Source organism: Aegilops tauschii, chromosome 1, assembly GCF_002575655.3.
Source record: "Aegilops tauschii subsp. strangulata cultivar AL8/78 chromosome 1, Aet v6.0, whole genome shotgun sequence".
In the NCBI taxonomy this organism is placed as follows: Eukaryota; Viridiplantae; Streptophyta; class Magnoliopsida; order Poales; family Poaceae; genus Aegilops; species Aegilops tauschii.
The window spans coordinates 432,479,104-432,501,831 of NC_053035.3; positions in this window are offsets into that span (position 1 = coordinate 432,479,104).

The window sequence follows — 22,728 nt, forward strand, 5'->3', positions numbered from 1 at the left end:
TCTTGATGACCCACTACCTATTGATGCTAGCTTTCCTGACGAACAATTAAATGTCATAAATGCTTCTCGTACTGCTCCATGGTATGCTGATTATGCTAATTACATTGTTGCTAAATTCATACCGCCTAGTTTCACATACCAGCAAAAGAAAAAGTTTTCTATGATTTGAGACATTACTTCTGGGATGACCCACATCTTTATAAAGGAGTAGATGTGTTATTAGACGTTGTGTACCTTAACATGAACAGGAACAGATCCTACGCAAGTGTCACTCCGAGGCTTATGGAGGACACCACGCGGGAGATAGAACTACACATAAGGTATTGCAATCCGGTTTTTATTGGCCTACTCTCTTCAAGGATGCCCGTAAGTTTGTCTTATCTTGCGATGAATGTCAAAGAATTGGTAATATTAGTAGACGTCAAGAAATGCCTATGAATTATTCACTTGTTATTGAACCATTTGATGTTTGGGGCTTTGATTATATGGGACCGTTTCCTGCCTCTAATGGATATACACACATTTTAGTTGCTGTTGATTACGTTACTAAGTGGGTTGAAGCTATTCCAACTAGTAGTGCTGATCATAACACCTCTATTAAGATGCTTAAAGAAGTTATTTTTCCGAGGTTTGGAGTCCTAGATATTTAATGACTGATGGTGGTTCACATTTTATTCATGGTGCTTTTCATAAAATGCTTGCTAAGTATGATGTTAATCATAGAATTGCATCTCCTTATCACCCACTGTCTAGTGGTCAAGTAGAATTGAGTAATAGAGAACTCAAATTAATTTTGCAAAAGACTGTTAATAGATCTTGAAAGAATTGGTCCAAGAAACTTGATGATGCATTATGGGCCTATAGAACTGCATATAAAAATCCTATGGGTATGTCTCCGTATAAAATGGTTTATGGAAAACCATGTCACTCACCCCTCGAACTAGAACATAAGGCTTATTGGGCCATTAAAGAGCTCAACTATGACTTTAAACTTGCCGGTGAGAAGAGGTTATTTGACATTAGCTCACTTGATGAATGGAGAACCCAAGCCTATGAGAATGCCAAATTGTTTAAAGAAAAAGTTAAAAGATGGCATGACAAAAGAATACAAAAGCGTGAGTTGAATGTAGGTGATTATGTATTGCTATACAACTCTCGTTTAAGATTTTTTGCAGGGAAACTTCTCTCTAAATGGGAAGGTCCTTACGTTATCGAGGAGGTCTATCGTTCCGGTGCCATAAAAATCAACAACTTCAAAGGCACAAATCCAAAGGTGGTGAACGGTCAAAGAATCAAACATTATATCTCAGGTAATCCTATAAATGTTGAAACCAATGTTATTGAAACCGTAACCCCGGAGGAATACATAAGGGACACTTTCCAGAACGTTTCAGACTCTGAAAAGGAATAGGTATGTGGTACGGTAAGTAAACCGACTCCAAAACAGTTCTAATGGCAATTTTTCTCTGTTTTGGAATATTTAGAAAAATAGAAAAATAAGAAGCAGTCCGGGAAGGATACGAGGCCTCCACGAGGGTGGAGGGCGCGCCCTACCCCCCTGGGCGCGCCCCCTGCCTCGTGGGCACCTCGTGCGCTCTCCGGACTCCGTTTTCTTGCACGATACGTATTTTGGTCGGTAAAAATTCACTATATAATCTCCCGAAGGTTTTGACTCCTGTATCACGCAATTGTCCTCTGTTCTTGTTTCGAGCTGTTTTCGGTCAGGGTTGTCAAGGCCAGGCATCATGTCGCCTCCCTCCTCCAGCAATGGAGACAACGATTCTTGGCTAATGAAGATAGAGCTGAAGAGGGAAGAACCTGCGAAGATCAACAAGGATGAAGGGATCAAGAAGACCAAGGAGGACCAAGTTCCGGCAGCAGAAGACACCCTTCAACTTGATCACAATCTTCTTACCCCAATTGAGATCAAAGCTTTCAAGATGATTGAGTTAGCTCGTATACAAAACAAGTATCTCATACGTGAAAATATTTTGTTGAAGGAGCATATCATTGCACTCAAGGGCATTATCCACAAGTTGGAGGATCTCCTACGCTCGATGTGTGACTACCCCTCATCACCACCATCTTCTTCAGCAGTAAAGGAGACATAATCATATGGGTATGGGCACTCCCCTTGGCAACTGCCAAGCTTGGGGGAGGTGCCCCGGTATCGTATCACCATCACACTCCTATCTTTACCGTTTTTCTTAGTTTGATCCTTTTTAGTGTTATCTTGATCTAGTAGAATAAAAGTTTTAGTATGATCTAGTTTTGAGTTTTGCTTCATGATCCCTTTATGTAATCGAGTCCGTGAGCTATATAATAAAGATTAGTGTTGAGTCAAGGGCTTGATTATGATCTTGAGGGAATAAAATAAAAGAGAAAGGAATAAAAAGAAATACAAAGAGATCATATTGATCTTATGGAGAGTAATGACTTCACATAGAAAGAGTATGATGATTAAAAGTTGTTGAGAGTTGACAAACATAGCTTTGGTCATCGTTGCAATTAATAGGAAGTAATAAAGAAAGAGAGGTTTCACATATAAATATACTATCTTGGACATCTTTTATGATTGTGAGCACTCATTAAAATATGACATGCTAAAGAGTTGATGTTGGACAAGGAAGACAACGTAATGGGTTATGTTTTCTTATATCTGAAATAAAGTATATTTTCATGGATCATCCAACATGTTGAGCTTGCCTTTCCCCCTCATGCTAGCCAAATTCTTTGCACCAAGTAGAGATACTACTTGTGCTTCCAAATACCCTTAAACCCAGTTTTGCCATGAGAGTCCACCATATCTACCTATGGATTGAGTAAGATCCTTCAAGTAAGTTGTCATCGGTGCAAGCAATAAAAATTGCTCTCTAAATATGTATGATTGATTAGTGTGGAGGAAATAAGCTTTATACGATCTTGTGATGTGGAAGAAATAAAAGCGACAGACTGCATAATAAAGATTCATATCACAAGTGGCAATATAAAGTGACGTTCTTTCGCATTAAGATTTTGTGCATCCAACCATGAAAGTGCATGGCAACCTCTGCTTCCCTCTGCGAAGGGCCTATCTTTTACTTTTATCTTCTAGCTTATGCAAGAGTCATGGTGATCTTCACCTTTCCTTTTTTTTACATTTTATCCTTTGGCAAGCACAGTGTGTTGGAAAGATCCTGACATATATATCTAATTGGATGTAAATTAGCATGGACTATTATTGTTGACATTACCCTTGAGGTAAAAGGTTGGGAGGCAAAACTATAAGCCCCTATCTTTCTCCCGATTAAAACTCCGTAACCACAAGTATTGCGTGAGTGTTAGCAATTGTGAAAGACTAAATGATAGTTGAGTATGTGGACTTGCTAAAAAGCTCTGACATAGACTCTTTCCGATGTTATGATAAATTGCAATTGCTTCAATGACTGAGATTATAGTTTGTTAGTTCTCAATAAAGTTTCTGATTCATACTTTGCATTGTGAATAGATTATTACTTGAGCATAAGAAATCATATGACATTATCCATATATGTTGCTGTTATGTGAATAATCATGATGCCCTCATGTCCGTATTTTATTTTATCGACACCTCTACCTCTAAACATGTGGACATATTTAGCGTTATCGGCTTCCGCTTGAGGACAAGCGAGGTCTAAGCTTGGGGGAGTTGATACGTCCATTTTGCATCATGCTTTTATATCGATATTTATTGCATTATGGGCTGTTATTACACATTATGTCACAATACTTATGCCTATTCTCTCTTATTTTACAAGGTTTACATAAGGAGGGAGAATGCCGGCAGCTGGAATTCTGGGCTGCAAAAGGAGCAAATATTAGAGACCTATTCTGCAAAACTCCAAAAGTCCTGAAACTCCATGAAAGTTGTTTTTGGAAATAATAAAAAATACTGAGCGGAAGAAATACCAGAGGGGGCAAACATCGGTATCCATAAAAGATTTAACACAATCAAACTTAGGTGTCATACCTGACTCCTTACCTTCGTCGAGGTCCCAATCTTCAGAGTTGCGTTTAATTCTTTCCAATAGATCCCATTTGAATTCAATAGTCTTCATCATAAAAGAGCCAGCACAAGAAGAATCGAGCATGGTGCTATTGTTATCAGAAAGCCGAGCATAAATTTTTTGAATAATTATTTCTCTTGGGAGCTCATGATTTTGAATAATTATTTCTCTTGGGAGCTCATGATTGGGGCATAATTTTGAATAATTATTTCTCTTGGGAGCTCATGGTGCTATTATTTATCTTTTATGGATACCAGAGGGAGCAAATATTAGAGACCTATTCTGCACACCTATTCTGCACAACTCCAAAAGTCCCCTGGCCACGAGGGTGGGGGACGCGCCCTACACCCCTGGGCGTGCCCCCCTGCCTCGTGGGCCACCTATTGGCCCTCCGGTGCCCATCTTCTACTATATGAAGTATTTCGTCCAAGGAAAAATCATAAGCAAGCTTTCGGGACGAGACTCCGCCGCCACGAGGCGGAACCTTGGCGGAACCAATCTAGGGCTCCGGCGGAGCTGTTCTGCTGGGGACACTTCCCTCCGTGAGGGGGAAATCATCGCCATCGTCATCACCAACGCTCCTCTCATCGGGAGAGGGCTAATCTCCATCAACATCTTCACCAGCACCGTCTCCTCTCAAACCCTAGTTCATCTCTTGTATCCAATTCTTGTCTCCAAGTCTGGGATTGGTACCTGTAGGTTGCTAGTAGTGTTGATTACTCCTTGTAGTTGATGCTAGTTGGTTTATTTGGTGGAAGATCATATGTTTAGATCCTTTATGCATATTAATACTCCTCTGATTATGAACATGAATATGCTTTGTGAGTAGTTACGTTTGTTCCTGAGGACATGGGAGAAGTCTTGCTATTAGTAGTCATGTGAATTTGGTATTCGTTCGATATTTTGATGAGATGTATGTTGTCTCTCCTCTAGTGGTGTTATGTGAACGTCGACTACATGACACTTCACCATTATTTGGGCCTAGAGGAAGGCATTGGGAAGTAATAAGTAGATGATGGGTTGCTAGAGTGACAGAAGCTTAAACCCTAGTTTATGCGTTGCTTCGTAAGGGGCTGATTTGGATCCATATGTTTCATGCTATGATTAGGTTTACCTTAATACTTCTTTTGTAGTTGCGGATGCTTGCAATAGGATTTAATCATAAGTGGGATGCTTGTCCAAGTAAGGACAGCACCCAAGCACCGGTCCACCCACATATCAAATTAGCAAAGTACCGAACGCGAATCATATGAACGTGATGAAAACTAGCTTGACGATAATTCCCATGTGTCCTCGGGAGCGCTTTTCTCTATACAAGAGTTTGTCCAGGCTTGTCCTTTGCTACAAAAAGGATTGGGCCACCTTGCTGCACTTTATTTACTTTTGTTACTTGTTGCTCGTTACAAATTATCTTATCACAAAACTATCTGGTACCTATAATTTCAGTACTTGCAGAGAATACCTTGCTAAAAACCGCTTATCATTTCCTTCTGCTCCTCGTTGGGTTCGACACTCTTACTTATCGAAAGGACTATGATAGATCCCCCATACTTGTGGTTCATCAACCTCCTATAAAAACCGGCATGACCAAGGAAACTTCTTATACCTTTGATGTCCTTGGGACATGGCATCTTTTCAATAGCATCAACCTTGGCCTTATCAACTTCAATACCTCTTTCAGAAATTTTATGCCCCAAGACAATACCTTCATTAACCATAAAGTGGCACTTCTCCCGATTCAAGAAAAGATTAGTTTCTTCACATCTCTTCAAAACTCGATCAAGGTTGCTCAAGCAATCATCAAAAGAGGATCCATAGACGGAGAAATCGTCCATGAAAACCTCACAAATCTTTTCACAAAAATCAGAGAATATAGCCATCATGCATCTTTGAAAGGTAGCAGGTGCATTACATAAACCAAAAGGCATACGTCTATGAGCAAAAGTACCGAAAGCTAAAGTAAAAGTGGTCTTTGCTTGATCATCAGCTGACACAGGTATTTGAGAGAAAACAGAATAACCATCTAGAAAGCAAAAAATGTGTGTGTTTGGATAATCTTTCTAGCATTTGATCAATAAAAGTTAAGGGGTAATGATCTTTTTTGGTAGCTTTATTTAATTTGTGGAAATCAATTACCATCCTATAACCTGTAATAATTCTTTGCAGAATCAATTCATCTTTATCATTAGGAACGACAGTAATACCTCCCTTCTTAGGGACACAATGGACAGGACTTACCCACTGACTATCAGCAACGGTATAAATTATACCTGCCTCAAGGAGCTTTAATATTTCCTTTCTTACCACTTCTTTCACCTTAGGATTCAGCCGTCGTTGGTGATCAATAATTGGTTTGGCATCTTTCTCCAAATTTATTTTGGGTTGGCATAGAGTGGGACTAATGCCCTTAAGATCATCAAGAGTATATCCAATGGCAGCACGGTGCTTCTTTAGAGTTTTCAGTAATTTTTCTTCCTCCTTCTCTGAAAGGTTAGCACTAATAATAACAGGATATATCTTCTTTTCATCGAGATAAGCATATTTAAGAGTATCAGGCAATGGTTTAAGCTCAAACACGGGATCACCCTTGGGTGGAGGAGGATCCCCTAGGATTTCAACAGGCAAGTTGTGTTTCAGAATAGGTCCTTGTTTAAAGAACACTTCATCTATTTCCCTTCTTTCATTCATGAACATATCATTTTCATGGTCTAGCAAATATTGTTCTAAAGGACCACTAGGAGGCACGGCAATAGAAGCAAGACCAATAATTTCATCCTTACTAGACAATTCCTCTTCACGGTGTTGTCTATGAAATTTAGAAAAGTTAAACTCATGAGACATATCACCTAGACCAATAGTAACAACATCCTTTTTGCAGTCTATCTTAGCATTAACAGTATTCAAGAAGGGTCTACCAAATATAATGGGGCAAAAGCTATCTTGTGGGCAACCAAGAACAAGAAAATTAGTAGGATATTTAGGTTTCCCACACAAGACCTCAACATCTCTAACAATCCCAATAGGTGAAATAGTATCTCTATTGGCAAGCTTAATTGTGACATCAATTTCTTCTAACTCAGCGGGTGCAATTTCATGCATAATTTCTTTGTATAAGTCAATAGGTATTGCACTAGCACTAGCACCCATGTCAGATAAGCCATGATAAAAATGATCTCCTATTTTAACATAAATAACAGGCATGCCTACCACAGGTCTATGTTTATCTTTAGCACAAGGTTTAGCAATTCTAGCAGTCTCATCATAGAAATAAAAAACATGCCCATCAATATTATCAGCCAAGAGATCTTTAACAATAGCAATATTAGGTTCAACTTTAACTTGCTCAGGAGGTGTATAAGTTCTAATATTGCTTTTACGAACCACAGTTGAAGCTTTAGCATGATCCTTTATTCTAACAGGAAAAGGTGGTTTCTCAACATAAGCAGTAGGAACAATAGGATCATTATAAATGATAGTCTTTTCTTCAACTTTAATAGGTGCAACTACTTTTACTTCTATGGTAGTATGATATTTAAACCACTTCTCCTTAGGGAGATCAATGTGAGCAGCAAAAGATTCACAAAAAGAAGCTATTATCTCAGAGTCAAGTCCATATTTAGTGCTAAATTTACGGAAAACATCAGTATCCATAAAAGATTTAACACAATCAAACTTAGGTGTTATACCTGACTCCTTACCTTCGTCGAGGTCCCAATCTTCAGAGTTGCGTTTAATTCTTTCCAATAAATCCCATTTGAATTCAATAGTCGTCATCATAAAAGAGCCAGAACAAGAAGTATCGAGCATGGTGCGGTTGTTGTCAGAAATTCGAGCATAAAACTTTTGAATAATCATTTTTCTCGAGAGCTCATGATTGGGGCATGAATATAACATTGACTTAAGCCTCCCCCAAGCTTGAGCGATGCTTTCTCCTTCGCGAGGCCAAAAATTATATATATAATTACGATCACGATGAACAAGATGCATAGGATAAAACTTCTGATGAAATTCCAATTTCAATCGCTTGTAGTTCCATGATCCCATATCATCACATAGCCTATACCATGTCAATGCATCTCCCTTCAAAGATAAAGGGAAGACCTTCCTCTTGATAACATCATCGGGCATACCTGCAAGCTTAAATAATCCACAAACTTCATCCACATAGATTAGGTGCTCATCAGGATGTAATGTTTCGTCTCCTGCAAAAGGATTAGCTAGCAGTTTTTCAATCATACCCAAAGGAATTTCAAAGTAGACATTTTTATTTTCAGTAGGTTCAATAGGTTGAGGAGCAACTCTTTGCTCTACTGGTCGGGGTGAAGATACCCCGAACAAGCCCCTAAGAGGATTACTTTCCATAGTAACAAGTGACAGTACATTTCAGCACACTATATAAATTTTTCCTTACCAAATTCCACCTACCAAAGGCGCTTCACTCCCCGGCAACGGCGCCAGAAAATAGTCTTGATGACCCACAAGTATAGGGGATCTATCGTAGTCCTTTCGATAAGTAAGAGTGTCGATCCCAACGAGGAGCAAAAGGAAATGATAAGCGGTTTTCAGCAAGGTATTCTCTGCAAGCACTGAAATATAGGTAACATATAGTTTTGTGATAATATAATTTGTAACGAGAAACAAGTAACAAAAGTAAATAAAGTGCAGCAAGGTGGCCCAATCCTTTTTGTAGCAAATGACAAGCCTAGACAAACTCTTATATAAAGGAAAGCTCTCCCGAGGACACATGGGAATTATCGTTAAGCTAGTTTTCATCACGTTCATATGATTCGCGTTCGGTACTTTGATAATTTGATATGTGGGTGGACCGGTGCTTGGGTGCTGTCCTTACTTGGACAAGCATCCCACTTATGATTAACTCCTATTGCAAGCATCCGCAACTACAAAAGAAGTATTACGGTAAACCTAACCATAGCATGAAACATATGGATCCAAATCAGCCCCTTACGAAACAACACATAAACTAGGGTTTAAGCTTCTGTCACTCTAGCAACCCATCATCTACTTATTACTTCCCAATGCCTTCCTCTAGGCCCAAATAATGGTGAAGTGTCATGTAGTCGACGTTCACATAACACCACTAGAGGAGAGACAACATATATCTCATCAAAATATCGAACGAATACCAAATTCACATGACTACTAATAGCAAGTCTTCTCCCATGTCCTCAGGAACAAACGTAACTACTCACAAAGCATATTCATGTTCATAATCAGAGGAGTATTAATATGCATATAGGATCTGAACATATGATCTTCCACCAAATAAACCAACTAGCATCAACTACAAGGAGTAATCAACACTACTAGCAACCTACAGGTACCAATCCCAGACTTAGAGACATGATTTGGATTCAAGAGATGAACTAGGGTTTGAGAGGAGATGGTGCTGGTGAAGATGTTGATGGAGATTGGCCCCCTCCCGATGAGAGGAGCGTTGGTGATGACGATGGCGATGATTTCCCCCTCCCAGAGGGAAGTGTCCCCGGCAGAACAGCTCCGCCGGAGCCCTAGATTGGTTCCGCCAAGGTTCCGCATCGTGGCGGCGGAGTCTCGTCCCGAAAGCTTGCTTATGATTTTTCTTCGGACGAAAGACTTCATATAGCCGAAGATGGCCACCGGAGGGCCACCAGGGGGCCCACGAGGCAGGGGGCGCGCCCAGGTGGGTAGGGCGCGCCCCTCACCCTCGTGCCCAGGGTGTGGGTCCCCTCTGGTATTTCTTCCACTCAATATTTTTTATTATTTCCAAAAATAACTTCCGTGGAGTTTCAGGACTTTTGGAGTTGTGCAGAATAGGTCTCTAATATTTGCTCCTTTTCCAGCCCAGAATTCCAGTTGTCGGCATTCTCCCTCTTCATGTAAACCTTGTAAAATAAGAGAGAATAGGCATAAGTATTGCGACATAATGTGTAATAACAGCCCATAATGCAATAAATATCGATATAAAAGCATGATGCAAAATGGACGTATCAGTTGCACAACCGGTTGTCTCAGCTGGGAGTTAATCTCCCGGATGACTCGGTCATTGACAGGATCCTCCAGTCGCTTCCACCTAGCTACAAAAGCTTTATGATGAACTACAATATGCAAGGGATGGAGAAGTCCATTCCTGAGTTATATTCAATGCTGAAATCAGCGGAGGTGGAGATCAAAAAGGAACATCAAGTGTTGATGGTGAATAAGACCACTAGTTTCAAGAAGGGCAAGGGTAAGAAGAACTTCAAGAAGGACGGCAAGGGAGTTGCCGCGCCCGGTAAATCAGTTGCCGGGAAGAAGCCAAAGAATGGACCCAAGCCCGAGACTTAGTGCTTTTATTGCAAGGGAAATGGTCACTGGAAGCGGAACTGCCCCAAGTACTTAGCGGATAAGAAGGCCGGCAATACCAAAGGTATATATGATATACATGTCATTGATGTGTACCTTACCAGCACTCGTAGTAGCTCCTGGGTATTTGATACCGGTGCGGTTGCTCATATTTGTAACTCAAAACAGGAGATACGGAATAAGCGGAGACTGGCGAAGGACGAGGTGATGATGCGCGTCGGGAATGGTTCCAAGGTCGATGTGATCGCCGTCGGCACGCTACCTCAACATTTACCTATGGGATTAGTTTTAAACCTCAATAATTGTTATTTAGTGCCAGCTTTGAGCATGAACATTGTATCTGGATCTCGTTTAATGCGAGATGGCTACTCATTTAAATCTGAGAATAATGGTTATTCTATTTATATGAGAGATATGTTTTATGGTCATGCCCCGCTGGTCAATGGTTTATTCTTATTGAATCTCGAATGTGATGTTACACATGTTCATAGTGTGAATGCCAAAAGATGTAAGGTTGATAATGATAGTCCCACATACTTGTGGCACTGCCGCCTTGGTCACATTTGTGTTAAACGCATGAAGAAACTCCATGCTGATGGACTTTTGGAGTCTCTTGATTATGAATCATTTGACACGTGCGAACCATGCCTCATGGGTAAAATGACCAAGACTCCGTTCTCTGGAACAATGGAGCGAGCAACCAACTTATTGGAAATCATACATACTGATGTGTGCGGTCCAATGAGCGTTGAGGCTCGCGGTGGTTATCGTTATGTTCTCACCCTCACTGATGACTTAAGTAGATATGGGTATGTCTACTTAATGAAACACAAGTCTGAGACCTTTGAAAAGTTCAAGGAATTTCAGAGTGAGGTAGAGAATCAACATGACAGGAAAATAAAATTCTTGCGATCAGATCGTGGGGGAGAATATTTGAGTCACGAGTTTGGCACACACTTAAGGAAATGTGGAATTGTTTCACAACTCACGCCACCTAGAACACCTCAGCGTAATGGTGTGTCTGAACGTCGTAATCGTACTCTGTTGGACATGGTGCGATCTATGATGTCTCCTACCGATCTACCGCTATCATTTTGGGGTTATGCTTTAGAGACTGCCGCATTCACTTTAAATAGGGCTCCGTCGAAATCCGTTGAGACGACACCGTATGAATTATGGTTTGGGAAGAAACCTAAGCTGTCATTTCTGAAAGTTTGGGGATGCGATGCTTATGTCAAGAAACTTCAACCTGAAAAGCTCGAACCCAAGTCGGAAAAATGCGTCTTCATAGGATACCCTAAGGAAACTATTGGGTATACCTTCTACCTCAGATCCGAAGTCAAGATCTTTGTTGCCAAGAATGGATCCTTTCTAGAGAAAGAGTTTCTCTCGAAAGAAGTAAGTGGGAGGAAAGTAGAACTTGATGAGGTACTGCCTCTTGAACCGGAAAGTAGCGCAGCTCAGGAAAATGTTTCTGTGGTGCCTGCACCTATTAGAGAGGAAGTTAATGATGATGATCATGAAACTTCGGATCAAGGTACTACTGAACTTCGTAGGTCCACGAGGACACGTTCCGCACCAGAGTGGTACGGCAACCCTGTCCTGGAAATCATGTTGTTAGACAATTATGAACCTTCGAACTATGAAGAAGCGATGGCGGGCCCGGATTCCAACAAATGGCTTGAAGCCATGAAATCCGAGATAGGGTCCATGTATGAAAATGAAGTATGGACTTTGACAGACTTTCCCGATGATCGGCAAGCCATAGAGAATAAATGGATCTTTAAGAAGAAGACTGACGCGGATGGTAATGTGACCATCTATAAGGCTCGGCTTGTCGCTAAGGGTTATCGACAAGTTCAACGGGTTGACTATGATGAGACCTTCTCACCCGTTGCGAAGCTGAAGTCCGTCCGAATCATGTTAGCAATTGCCGCATTCTATGACTATGAGATATGTCAAATGGACATCAAAACGGCATTCCTTAATGGTTTCCTTAAGGAAGAATTGTATATGATGCAGCCGGAAGGTTTTGTCGATCCTAAGAATGCTGACAAGGTATGCAAGCTCCAACGCTCAATCTATGGGTTGGTGCAAGCATCTCGGAGTTGGAACATTCGCTTTGATGAGATGATCAAAGCGTTTGGGTTTGCACAGACTTATGGAGAAGCCTGTGTTTACAAGAAAGTGAGTGGGAGCTCTGTAGAATTTCTCATATTATATGTGGATGACATACTATTGATGGGAAATGATATAGAATTTTTGGAAAGCATAAAGGCCTACTTGAATAAGTGTTTTTCAATTAAGGACCTTGGAGAAGCTGCTTACATATTAGGCATCAAGATCTATAGAGATAGATCGAGACGCCTCATTGGTCTTTCGCAAAGCACATACCTTGACAAGATATTGAAGAAGTTCAATATGGATCAGTCCAAGAAGGGGTTCTTGCCTGTATTGCAAGGTGTGAGATTGAGCACGCCTCAATGCCCGACCTCGGCAGAAGATAGAGAAAAGATGAGTGTCATCCCCTATGCCTCAGCCATAGGGTCTATTATGTATGCCATGCTGTGTACCAGACCTGATGTGAACCTTGCCGTAAGTTTGGTAGGAAGGTACCAAAGTAATCCCTGCATGGAACACTAGACAGCGGTCAAGAACATCCTGAAGTACCTGAAAAGGACTAAGGATATGTTTCTCGTTTATGGAGGTGATGAAGAGCTTGTCGTAAAGGGTTACGTTGATGCTAGTTTCGACACAGATCTGGATGACTCCAAGTCACAAACCGGATACGTGTATATTTTGAATGGTGGGGCAGTTAGCTGGTGTAGTTGCAAACAAAGCGTCGTGGCGGGATCTACATGTGAAGCGGAGTACATAGCTGCCTCGGAGGCACCACAGGAAGCAGTCTCGATGAAGGAGTTCATCACCGACCTAGGAGTTCTTCCCAATGCGTCAGGCCCAATGACTCTCTTCTGTGACAACACTGGAGCTATTGCCCTTGCCAAGGAGCCCAGGTTTCACAGGAAGATCAGGCATATCAAGCGTCGCTTCAACTCCATTCGTGAATATATTCAAGATGGAGACATAGATATTTGTAAAGTGCATACGGATCTGAATGTCGTAGATCCGTTGACTAAACCTCTTCCATGAGGAAAACATGATCAACACTAGAATTCTATGGGTGTTCGATTCATCACAATGTAACTAGATTATTGACTCTAGTGCAAGTGGGAGACTGTTGGAAATATGCCCTAGAGGCAATAATAAAGTGGTTATTATTATATTTCCTTGTTCATGATAATTGTCTATTGTTCATGCTATAATTGTATTAACCGGAAATCGTAATACATGTGTGAATACATAGATCGTAATATGTCCCTAGTAAGCCTCTAGTTGACTAGCTCGTTGATCAATAGATGGTCGTGGTTTCCTGACCATGGACATTGGATGTCGTTGATAACGGGATCACATCATTAGGAGAATGATGTGATGGACAAGACCCAATCCTAAGCGTAGCACACGATCGTGTAGTTCGTTTGCAAAAGCTTTTCTAATGTCAAGTATCATTTCCTTAGACCATGAGATTGTGCAACTCCCGGATACCGTAGGAATGCTTTGGGTGTACCAAACGTCACAACGTAACTGGGTGGCTATAAAGGTGCACTACAGGTGTCTCCGAAAGTATCTGTTGGGTTGGCACGAATCGAGACTGGGATTTGTCACTTCGTATGACGGAGAGGTATCTCTGGGACCACTCAGTAATGCATCATCATAATGAGCTCAATGTGACTAAGGAGTTGGTCACGGGATCATGCGTTACGAAACGAGTAAAGATACTTGCCGGTAACGAGATTGAACAAGGTATAGGGATATCGACGATCGAATCTCGGGCAAGTAACATACCAATGGACAAAGGGAATTGTATACGGGATTGATTGAATCCTCGACATCGTGGTTCATCCGATGAGATCATCGTGGAACATGTGGGAGCCAACATGGGTATCCATATCCCACTGTTGGTTATTGGCCGAAGAGATGTCTCGGTCATGTCTACATGGTTCCCGAACCCGTAGGGCCTACACACTTAAGGTTCGGTGACGCTAGAGTTGTTATGGAAAATAGTATGTGGTTACCGAAGGTTGTTCGGAGTCCCGGATGAGACCCCGGACGTCACGAGGAGTTCCGGAATGGTCCGGAGATAAAGATTGATTTATGGGAAGTCCTTATTCGGTCGCCGGAAGTGTTCAGGGGTTTATCGGTATTGTACCTGGACCACCGAAAGGGTTCCGGGGATCCACCGGGAGGGTCCACCTGCCCCGAAGGGCCCTATGGGATGAATATGGAAGGGAACCAGCCCCTAGGTGGGTTGGGCGCCAAACCCCCCTAGGGCCCATGCGCCTAGGGTTGGGGGGGACCCTAAAGGGGCGCCCCCTTGGCCGCCGCCCCCCCTCTAGATCCATCTGGAGGGGGCCGGCCCCCTCTCCCTTGCCCCTATAAATAGAGGGGAGGTGGGAGGGCTGCCGCACCCTTCCCCTGGCGCAGCCCTCCCCCTCTCCAACACCCCCTCCTCCGTAGTGCTTGGCGAAGCCCTACCGGAGAACTGCAAGCTCCACCACCATGCGTCGTGCTGCCGGAGCTCTTCCCCAACTTCTCCTCCCCCCCTTGCTGGACCAAGAAGGAGGAGACGTCCCCGAGCTGTACGTGTGTTGAACGCGGAGGCGCCATTGTTCGGCGCTTAGATCGGAATCGACCGCGATCTGAATTGCTGTCGGGTGGTAGGTGCGACATATGCCAACGGGTGGCTTATCATGGTGGGTGCCAGTAAGACGTCGCCGGTGCCTGGAAACGGGATGAGGCGAAGACATGCACGCCGGCGAATCTTACCCAGGTTCGGGGCTCTCCGTCGAGATAACACCCCTAGTCCTGCTCTGCGGGGTCTCCGCATGATCACTAAATCAGAACGAGTAGCTACAAATGCTCCTTGAGCTGTCGGGTTCAAGGGAGAAGAAGGGCAAGGCTAGCTCTTGCTTCCCTCTCTCTATGGTGTGTGTAACTCTAAGAAGCCAACCCTTTGCATGGGTGCCCCGGGGGGTTTATATAGGCTTACCCCCCGGGGGTACAATTGTAATCCGGCTGGGCGCGGGTCCCAGTCGTCAGTGTCTGCGCTCGCCGGCTTCTCCGCCGGCCGTTGGGGCCCGCCGACTGGTGGGTCCCGCCGGCTGCCGGCCTCTTGGTCGACAGGCCGACCCCACTGCCTAGGGGTCTTGTCGGCGGCTGCTTACTGTAGCCTCGTCCCTGATGACGAGGGCTTCGTCGAGGTAAGCGTGGCTACAGTGTGCCGCCTCGAGGGCTCTCACTGTAGCCTTACCTCGTCTTGTCTCCTTAATGTGGCACATGCTTCGAGGGAGGGGGTAGCCGGCTTCTGGGGGCCGGCTACACCCTTGGCCGACTGGGGGAGGCCGGGCCACCTTCGCGCCTCTCTCTGGCTAAAGGGGCCCGCTGCCCGTGGGCCGTACTGGCGTCTGTCGTGGGTGACGTTGAGGCCAGCATGGCTACAGTGTGGAGCCGGACGGGAGATGGCCGTCCCGTACGGCGTCCTGTGGCCATGCCTGCCTCGGGCTTCGGGGGTAGTGGGCCGCACTGTGGCCACACCCCGTCTTGTCACCGTTATGTGGGTGTAGTTTTGGTGGGTGCGGTCTTGGCCGGCTTTGTGGAGTTGGCGGGCTTCATGGCTGGCTCTTGGAAGTCGGTCCTCTTGGCGTCGGCTTCCTGGAGTCGGCCATCTCGCAACCATCTTGGGGGAGGTTACCGGGGCCGGGTCGCCTTTGGAGAGCCGCCCCCTGCGGTAGTCGGCCAGGGGAAGTCGGCCCAATGCTTCGAACGCTGGAAGGCTCAATCGGCCTGATAATTTTTGAAGAACCATGGGTAGTCGGTTAGGCTACCCGTGGCTATTTACTCCGACAGTAGTCCCCGAAGCTGATTGGGCTTCGAGGTTGGGTGGGAGTCGAGAAGCTCGATCAGCTTCCCATCTTGACGAGCTGGCAGCTGGGAGCCGACTTTGGTTGGGGGCGCCGTGTCGGCGAAAGTTTTTTGGGAGTCGGAGGGCGGGAGCTGGCCAGCGCGCGCACCGGGCCGTGGGCCGGCCACTTGCCGCCTGCGAACCACGTGGCAAAAAAGCCTGCCAGCCCACGCGCGCGACGGGACGTCACCACAGGTCGGGGGCCCGCCACGCCCACGCTCGGGCCCAGGCGTGGATTCTTTGTGGCCCGAAGCCGCCCGCACGTCTTCCTGCGGCGGTTTCGGCACGCTTTTATGGCGCAATAACCACGAGGCGTGGGAGGAGTGGGTGCAGTTAATCCCACGTCTCACCCCACGCCCTGCCTCCCCGGCTTCACCTTGTGAAGCTATAAGTAGGGGGAGGGGGAGAGCGGCAGGCTCTCGCACGCTCCTCCTCTTTCCACCATCTTCTTCCTCCTGCCCTTTCTTGCAACAGCGCCTCGCCGCCGCGCTGTTCCACCACTCGCTCCTCCGCCGCCGCGCTCGTTCTCGCCAGCCCCACGCCACGATGCAGTACGGCGGGGATTGGGACGGCTCCAACGTCCACGAGGATCACGTCGAATTCCTCCGCAAGACGCGGCGGCTACCCGGCGCGGACAAGGTGGAGGTCCGTCTCGCGCCGGCGAAGGAAATTACGCCGGAGCCGCAGGAAGGCGAGCGGGTAGTCTTCTGCTTGCATTTCTTGCGCGGCATCGGCCTGCCCATGAGCGCCTTCTTCCGCTCTTGGCTCGAGTTCTACCAACTCCAGCCGCACCACCTCCCCCCCCCCCGAACACGGTGGGGCTGCTGTCCGCCTTCGTCACCTTGTGCGAAGGCTACCTCGGCGTCCTCCCTACCCTCGAGCTCTGGGGGAGTTCTTCCAGTCCAAGCTGGGCACGCGCATGCAAGGCGTGCCGGCTCAGAGTGGCGCCTTCATCGCGATGCGGAGGGTGGCTGCCGACAACCCCTTCCCCGTCATCACGCTGATCCAATCGGTGAAGCTATGGCAAAAGTCATACTTCTACGTGAAGAACGTCGCCCCGCAGGGCGACTACGTCAATCTGCCGGCTTACGTAGCCGGCCTACCGGTGGGCAGGCGGCCCCAGTGGTCCTACCGGGCCGTGACGCTGACGCCGGCTGGAACCGCAGCCGTCGCCCGAGTGCGAGCGATGATCCAGTCGGAGGGCTTGTCGAGGCCCGACCTGCTGGCCGCCTTCGTCACGCGCCGGGTACTCCCGCTCTAGAGCCGCCCTCATCTGATCTGTCAGATGAGCGGCCAGCTCGATCCGAGCCGGATGTGTACCAAAGACATGCCGCACGACGAGGTGGCATATATGGTGAACTACCTTGCAAACTGCAAACTCTCCGCAGAGTGGCAGTTCGGCAAGGAGCCATATTGTCGAGCCAATCCGCCGCCCATGGTATGTTCTCCTTGTCTCTTCCTCTTTTCTCAGTTTTATCACCGAGTACCTTTTGGCCGACTCTGACTAGTCGGCTTGTCTCGACAGAGCCCTCTTCTTCGGCCTGCAGGCGGGTCGGACGCGGAGCGCCGATTCGTCCCCGACCGGACGGAGCACGATCTGGAGGACCCCGACTTGGGGGCGGCCGCTATGGACGACAACACCGAGGCGGGCGGTGGCCAAGCCGGCGGCGAAGCAGGCGGCTCCGGGCTTGGAGTCAGCTTCGACGACTCGCCGGACGACGACGAGGCTGAAGTCGTCCCACGCCGTCAGCCGGCGTCTGGCCACGGCGCGGGTTCCTCCGCTGCGCCGCCTGCTCGGGGCGGTGGGCAAAAGCGTCGTGTCGCGCCGAGCTTATTCGGCAGTCGGTCGAAGAAGCCCCGAGGCGGGGCAGCGGCGACTAGGTGGGAGGAGGCGGCCACGAAGGCGGCCCGCTTCCGCAAGGCGGTGAAGCAACCGCAGACGGTGTCGGCGTAAGTACATATTCCTTCGTGCATTCTCTTTTCTTTTCTCTGGTAACTCCTGAATTCTTGTCCTTCTCTCCAAACAACCAGAGCTCCATTGTCGCTCGAGCGGGCTGCTGCCGCCTCCGTTGTTGGATCGCCGGGAGGATCTGGGAGCACCACTCGCCGCGTGGACCCCCGTGCCGATCTTCAGGCGGCGACGGAGCGGAACGCGCGGGAGGCGCGGGAAGAGCGGGAGGCGCGGGAGGCGGAGGCTTTGAGGGCGGCTGCCGCCAAGGCGGCGCAGGAGGAGGAGGCGGCGAAGGCGCGCGCTGACGCCGCGGCCAAGGCCCAAGCGGAGGCTGCGGCTCCGGCGATGGTGGATGAAGCCTTGCTGGTCACCCCACTGCGCGTCGCGGCGCCTGGGGCCCCAGAGCCCCCGCTAGAAGAAGCCGGCGGTGACCAGCCGAGGCTGGAGAGGGATGACGACGTCGTCATCCTGGAGAGGGCGGCGGTACCGACCCCGCCGACTGGGGCGGCTCAAGGCGGCCGGCCTGATCTGCCGCCTGCGCAGTCGGCGGGGGACGAGCCGGCCGCGAGGACTGAGCTGGCGGTCCGGATGCCGCCGAGCCGGCGCGTGGGGAAGGCTGCGTCAGAGCCACAGAAGGCTGCGTCGGAGCCGCAGCCGGCCGCGGGATCCAGCTCATCGGCTCAGGATGTGGAGGTGGCCAGTGCCACCTCGGGGTGGACGCCGGGCGGAGGAACGGCCGTGATGAACGTGGCCGCGCAGGACGTCCGGACCCGGCTCCAGGCCCAGGCTACGGCGCTGAGGCGATACACCGATGAATTTCTTGCGACGCGGGCGGCCATCCAGGTTAGTCTTCTTATCTTGCTTCTTCTTGATCTTGGTTTCTTCCGTGGGGGCGCGTCAGCGCACCCACTGGGTGTAGTCCCCGAGTTCCGAGTCGGCTGCTGAGCAGGCGGCTTGGAACTTCTTAGTGGATTTAGCTTTGCTATTCTTGTTCTTACCTCGATCTTCTGCCTGTCTTGCAGGACTACCACAATCTTCGCACGACTGCCTTCAACTCCCAGGCTCGGGAGCTGACCCAGAAAACCGCCGACCTAACTGAGAGCCGGGGTAAGTGCTTCGTCCTTTATCTCACATGGGGGCGCGTCAGCGCACCCACTGGGTGTAGTCCCCGAGATTCGGGCCGACTGCTGAGCAGTCAAGTCGGATCTTTCTTGACGACTTCCTCTTATTGCTTCTTCTTTTTTCTGCCGTCCCTGCAGCGGCCAACGCCAGTCTGAGGGCACAGCTGGGAGGGTCTCAGGCTGCCCTTCGTGCGAAGGAGGCCGAATTTGCCGCCTTGGTGCAGGAACGTGATCGCCTGGCCAAGAGGTTGGCCGACCAGGAGGAGGGCCATAAGGCGGCTCTGAAGGCAGTGCAGGACAGCGAAGCCGCCCTCCAGGCCGAGTACGAGACAGAGGCGGCTGGCTGGGCCGAAGAAAAGCAGACTCTGATCAATGGCTACGGCCAGATCGAAGATTTGGTTGACGGTAAGCCGCCTACTTCTTCGTCCTTTCTTGTCGTCTGCCGCTTTCGGCTCGTTTTCTGACTTGGTGTTTTCTCTTCTCTCTTTCTTTCTTGCACAGAGTACTTTCCTGGCTACTCTACCGCCGCCAACTAGATCATCGAGGCCCGCCGCCAAGCACGAAGGCAGGCTGGCGCTGAGATTGCACCAAACGCTGGCCGTTCGCTGGAGGAGCAGCTCTTGGCGATCCAGGCCCGTCTCCAGCCGGCTCACCGAATGCTCCGCCGGCTTCAGCGTGCCGGGGCGCAAGTATTGGCCGCCCTCTGGCCCGGCGAAGTGGTTCCCCGCACCCCCAGTCGGACTGCCGACTGGCTGGAGGTGGCAGTCGGCCGCTTTGAAGCCTAGAAGGCTTCGGCGGCTCGGTCCGGCGCCAGGCGGGCGCTGGAGTTCATCAAGGCCTGGTATCCCGGCCTGAGTCTGGATCAGCTAGCTACCTAGCGACAGCAGGTCGACACGGAGTTGGAGCCGGCGCGGCCGGCTATCATCCGGCGGGCTTCGGCGATCGCCGACTACACCAACACCAGCGCCTTCGCCCGTGAGGTAGATGACAACGGTGTTTCCCAGCCGGAGGAGTGGTTCGGGCTGAACCCGGCAGACGGTGAAGACTCGGCGGAGGAGATCGACTCCAGTGACGAGGGTGAGGATGAGGAGGAGGAGGGTGAAGACACCGGGCCGGATGGTGGAGCGGCCGGCCAGCCTCAGCCTGACCGCGCCTCCAGCACCACGTCACGCGCGGGTGCGTCGCCTGCCACCGGTGGTGACCAAGCCGAGACCCGCCAGCCGGCCACTCCTTCAGCCGGCGATGCCATCTCCACCGACCAACCCGGCTCCCGCACCGCACCTTTAGTCTAGTCTGCTATCTTTTGTTTTCCTGTCTTGTCACTTTTGGAACAATATCCTGTTAAGTTTACGCAATTCCACCCACTGGGGGTGTATTCGAACTATGTCGATTGCCGGCCTGTTGGGGGCTTTATATGTATATATGACTATGCATGCGTTTGGCTTTTCCTTGTTCTTTTCTTTTCATCCTTCTGCTGTTTCCTTTGCCGCCCTCCCTTGGTTGCCGCCTCCCCAGTCAGACAGTTGCTCTGCAATCTGTGGCTGGAGAAGTGCTTGGCCAATTGGGAGGGCAAGTACTCTAGCTTTGTTGGATTATAGCTAAGTGTTTGGGAAGCCGGCCAGCCGGCTGTTCTGACAGCCGGCAAGCATGGTTGGAGGTCGTCTTTTCGCTATATAAGTTCATTAGTCCTTAGCCGTTTTTCGTGTGGGCATCCTTTCTGCCTTGGCTCTTGCTAGTCGGACAGTCGGTTCTTCGAGCAGCGACTTTCAACAAGAGAGGACTCGGGAGCCGGCACACTACTTGTCTGACTTCAGGTAGAACTTTGATATAGCTCAAGGCGGCCAGTCCCCGGGCCGACTAGTCGAACCCGGTGCCAGACAAGAAATCAAATGTAATAATACATTCATGGATATGACACTCGTCACTCATAGATAAATAAAGGCAGTCCCCGAGTGCTCCTCGGGGAGCCTGTTGTTTCATACTTAATACAAAAGGGTAGCATGATACATACTGCTTTCAACTGTAAAATCTTCTCAGGAGGTTCGCGTTCCATGGTCGCTCCGACTCCTTGCTGGAGTCATCTCTCTTGCGTGCTCTTGGTTTTTGCGCGTCGATCAGGTAGTAGGAGTCGTTGCCTAGTGCCTTGCTGATGACGAAGGGGCCTTCCCAAGGGGCCGAGAGCTTGTGCTGGCCGGCTGTTCGCTGGATCAGCCAAAGCACAAGGTCGCCCTCTTGGAAGGATCTTGGCTTGACCTTGCGGTTGTGGTAGCGGCGCAACCCTTGCAGGTAGATGGCGGACCGGCTGAGTGCTAACAGCCGGCCTTCTTCTAGTAGGTCGATGCCGTCTTCTCTTGCTTCCTTGGCCTCCGCCTCCGTGTACATGGTGACCCGAGGCGAGTCGAACTCGATGTCGGTTGGGATGACAGCCTCGGCACGATATACAAGGAAGAACGGAGTGAAGCCGGTTGACTTGTTGGGGGTAGTATGCAGACTCCAGAGGACAGCTGGCAGCTCATCGAGCCAGCAGCCGGCCGATCGCTCTAGTGGTACAACCAGTCGGGGCTTGATGCCGGAGAGGATGAGTCCATTTGCTCGCTCGACCTGGCCATTTGACTGCGGGTGGGCAACGGACGCTAAGTCCAGTCGGATGCCCTGCGTCGCGCAGAAACGTGCCAGTGCTCCTTTGGCAAAGTTTGTGCCGTTGTCGGTGATGATGCTGTGCGGTACGCCGTATCGAGTAGTGATGTCGGTGATGAATGTTACGGCAGTCGGCCCGTTCAGCTTCTTGATTGGCTTCACTTCGATCCACTTTGTGAACTTGTCCACGGCGACAAGTAGATGTGTCAAGCCGCCGCGGGCTGTCTTGAAAGGGCCCACCATGTCCAGTCCCCAGACAGCAAAGGGCCAGGTGAGGGGAATGGTCTTGAGTGCAGAAGCCGGCAGGTGTTGCTTGGAACTGAAGACTTGGCATCCTCTGCAGCTCTTGACTATCTCTTTGGCATCTTCCAAAGCAGTCGGCCAAAAGAAACCATGGCGAAAAGCTTTGGCCACAAGTGATCTTGAGGCTGCGTGGTGGCCGCATTCGCCTTGGTGGATATCCTTGAGGATTGCCACTCCTTTTTCTGGCTCGACACAGCGCTGGAAGACTCCAGTGACGCTGCGCTTGACAAGCTCTCTGCTGATTATTGCATCTGCTCCGGCTCGTCGTTGCACTAGTCTTGATGAGATCTCATCAGCCGACAGCTCTCTGCTGACTAGGAATCTGAGGAT